This window comes from Mandrillus leucophaeus, unplaced genomic scaffold (assembly GCF_000951045.1).
Source record: "Mandrillus leucophaeus isolate KB7577 unplaced genomic scaffold, Mleu.le_1.0 Scaffold779, whole genome shotgun sequence".
NCBI lineage: Eukaryota > Metazoa > Chordata > Mammalia > Primates > Cercopithecidae > Mandrillus > Mandrillus leucophaeus.
Genome location: NW_012108463.1, coordinates 643,173 through 647,004, shown reverse-complemented (window position 1 = coordinate 647,004; position 3,832 = coordinate 643,173). Strand labels below are relative to the sequence as shown.

The window sequence follows — 3,832 nt, the reverse complement described above, 5'->3', positions numbered from 1 at the left end:
ACTACACTGGTTAGCTGCCAGTCCCAGCCCCTGCTCCCTCCTGGGCCCCTGTCCGTACAGTTCTGAAGTCCTTCAAGAATGTTGAGATCCTAAGCCAACTCTCACCCAAAGAGGTAAACAACCAGTGGCCTCCAGGGGTAGAGAACATACCCAGACAGGTTCTGCTGCCTGTAGGCTTGATGTCCTTCCACTACAACCCGCCATGCTTGCCAGGCTGGAAGAGGGGCCCCAGAAACTTGGGAAACCTGGGCTTGTAGCTGGCATATGGAAAAGAGGCCTGGAAAAGCACCACTCCTGTCCATGAAGCCCCCAGATGGAACCAGGTAATTGGGAAATACATGGGCACCCAGGCTGACCCCCACTCAGACCCACGTGGGAACTGCAGCAGTGACTTGCCCCTCTGCCACTCTGGCTGCACCACTACAGGAAGGAGGAACATCTAGCCCCACGCATGAGTGGAGACACTAGGTGTGGGCAGGTTCCAGTGGTTGCTGCAACTGAACCTTCCCAACCAGGTCCATGCAAGGCCATCTCAGATAGGTGTGCACCTGGGTTGGGCAAGGACACCCCTCAGACAGTGAAAGTCACTGAGCAGGGCTGTCACAGAGGCCCCTTTTCCTGCTCCGAGAGCAGGTTGGGGGAGTATGAGGGACCTCTCCCCCTCCCAGCTGCTTCCAGGAGCCACTTCTTTAGAGATGAGGCACTCTCCTGCCTGCCTGTTCCCATTTGGCTGCAATAGACCATTGCCAACATTCAGAGAACAAAAAGGGGCCTCACCTGTTTCCCCGACACGTCGGAGGCAGGTGGGTATGTCCAGGGGACCTGGGGTAGAACCTGTACATCTGCCCACCCCCAGGCCATGCTGGCTTCATCTTATCTGTGTGATGGGGGTGGGGTGGGAATTACCAAGAGACCATCACACAGGCCATGGACAAGTTCTACAAGAGCCAGGTAGAAAACCACTGTCCGTGCATGCTGCCCGGCACCCAGCTCACACACACACACACCTCTTATTTGACAACTTCCCCAAAGCAGGCTTTGAAGTCCAGGCTCCCCGAGAAGCCTGGGGAGGAGACTTTGCCAGGCTAAAGGACCTATCCCCACAAGTCTCATCCTGACAATCTTGGGTTATTTTTGCCCTGAAGTTTTGGAGAGGGGGACAGGGAGACACAGACAGTACGCATTAGCCACCTTTCCAGAGCATCAGCCCTCCAGACTGGGCAGGTCAGACCTCCACTGGGGGGTTTTTTCTCACTGGCTGCCAGCTGGGGGAAGCAGCATTGTGAGCACCTGCCCGTCTCCCCGGTCCTGTTCAGAAACCCCATCTGTTCCTCTGGAGAGACTGCCCCAAGCACACAGGCCCAGCAACCACCATCTATGGCCCCCAGGACCTAATCCCCTTCTACATAGGGGTCAGTGCATGTGAGTATACGCTGGGTTTGATTTCTGCCCACTAGTCCCTGCCAGATATCCCATGCCCACCTCAAGAGAATGAGGCCACACAAACACACCCAGGCCATCATGGTGATGGAGCGGCTGGGGTCCTGCTTGCCCACCCTTCATTGCTGGTTCAGAGCCTGACCACATTTCTATGCTGGGATGGGACTTTGGGGACATTGCCCACCAGGATCACTGACCACCTTTAGAGTTGCAGAAACAGAGGGCCAGTTGGTCCCCCAGAAATCTGGAACATGGGATAAGCCAAGGCTTCCCTTCAGGACCAGGTTTTCCACTACGCAGCCGCCCAAGGCCCAGGGCATCCCCAAGTTCCTATGAAGCCTACCTGCCATGTCCACAGCCCATGCAGACCCCTCCTGGAGTCACTGGAATGCTTGTTCCTGGGCATGTGATAAACCTAGACAGCTTCAGCCTTGCAGGACAACCATGCGCACCTGGCAGCAGTAGCCGGAGGGCCCATAGAAAGAAGTTGGAGGTGAAGCCAGATGCAATAAGAATACTTTATTAGGCAAAATCATATACTATGAAAATGCTTTGAAATGCAACAGGAGGAGAGGTGAAGACACAAACGAACAAGTGCGTAGTGACACATGGCAGTCAGAACACAGTAAAGAATCCACACTGCTTCCCCCCTTTACCTAGAAAAGAAAAGTTCTAGGCCGCCTCCTCCTCCTCCTCCTCCTCCTCCTCCTCCTCCTCCGCCGTGGCATCCTGACGATGTTGATACTCAGACGCTAGGTCGTTCACATTGATCTTGGCCTGGGTAAATTCCATCTCATCCATCCCTTCACCCGTGTACCAGTGGAGGAAGATCTTGCACCAGTACATTGCTGTAAACTGCTCTGAGACACGCTTGAAGGGTTCCTGGACGGCCGTGTTGTTCCCAATGAAGATGGCTCACATGTCTAGCCCCCAGGGTGGGATGTCACAGACAGCTGTTTTGACGTTGTCGGGGAGCCAGTCAGCGAAGTCCCTGCTATTTTTATTTTTGAGGTGGAACATTTGTTCATCCACCTCCCTCATGGGCATGGGACCCCTGAAAATGGCAGCCGCCGTTAGGTAGTGGCCATGACGGGGGTTGCACACGGCCATCATATTCTAGCATTAAACATCTGCTGGGTAAGCTCAGCCACAGACAGGGCCGGGTGCTGCTGGCTGCCCTGGCTGGTCAGAGGGGCAAAGCTAGGCAGGAAGAAATGCAGCCGGGGAAATGGGACCATGTTCATGGCCAGCTTCCGCAGGTAAGCATTCAGCTGGCCTGGGAAGCACAGGCACGTGGTGACCCCACTCATGGTGGCAGACACCAGGTGGTTCAGGTCACCGTAGGTGGGCGTGGGCAGTTTCAGGGTCCTGGAACGGATGTCGTATAACGCTTCGTTGTCTATACAGAAGGTCTCATCTGCATTTTCTATGAGCTGGTGGACGGAGAGGGTGGCGTTGTAGGGCTCCACCACCGTGTCTGACACCCTGGGCGAGGGCAGGATGCTGAATGTGTTTATGATCCTGTCTGGGTACTCCTCCTGGATCTTACTGAGCAGAAGGGTACCCATTCCAGACCCCGTCCCCCCACCCAGGGAGTGGGTCAGCTGGAAACCCTGCAGGCAGTCACAGCTCTCAGCCTCCTTTCTGACAAGGTCCATCACTGACTCCATCAGCTCCGCGCCTTCTGTGTAGTGTCCCCTGGCCCAGTTGTTTCCGGCCCCACTCTGACCTGTAAGACAGTAGAGCCAGTCACTCGATGGTCAGGTATACGGTCATCAGTGGTCACCATAATGCTAAAAAGGCCAAGTGTCATGTGAGGTGAGCCCACCGTTCTCCCTACAAGTGAGCAAATGAAACCCCTCCCCCAGAGTCACAGGACAGCAGCCTCCCCTGTTAGAAATTAAGTCAGGAGTCAAACCTGAGACAGGCTGACAGACCTTGCTGCAGGTGGCTCCTGCCCATTTTCAGGGAAGGCAGTAGCCGCGGCCCCAGCTCAGCTCCCTGCAGGGAGTTGACATCAGTAGCTCTTCACCTTGAGGAGACACCCGGGCCTTCCTCCCAAAGCCCGTTCTGGAGGCAGATGGAGCCACTCGACTCGGAGGATAGGAGGATGTTCTGGGGCCCTGGCTCCACAATTCCCACGGCGATGACCTTGGGGGCACTCCTAGATTTTGAGCGGCTGAGGAACCTCACCCCAGTCCTCGCCCACAGCTCACCAAAGATGAAGTTGTCCGGCCTGAAGATCTGCCCAAAGGCCCCGAGCGCACAGAGTCCAGGGTGCCCGGCTCCAGATCCAGCAGCACAGCGCGGGGCACGTACCTGCCACCTGAGAGGGGCGGGAGGGCATGAGCGAGGGGAGGGCCGCGTTCCCAGGAGGGCGGTGGGGAAGGTC

The 3,832-nt window shown here is 56.3% G+C and overlaps 1 pseudogene; it reads right to left on the bottom strand.

Annotated features, from left to right (window-relative positions):
* Positions 1-2,112: 2,112 nt before the first annotated feature.
* LOC105529674 overlaps positions 2,113-3,832 on the bottom strand; it is a 4,348-nt pseudogene continuing 2,628 nt past the window's right edge.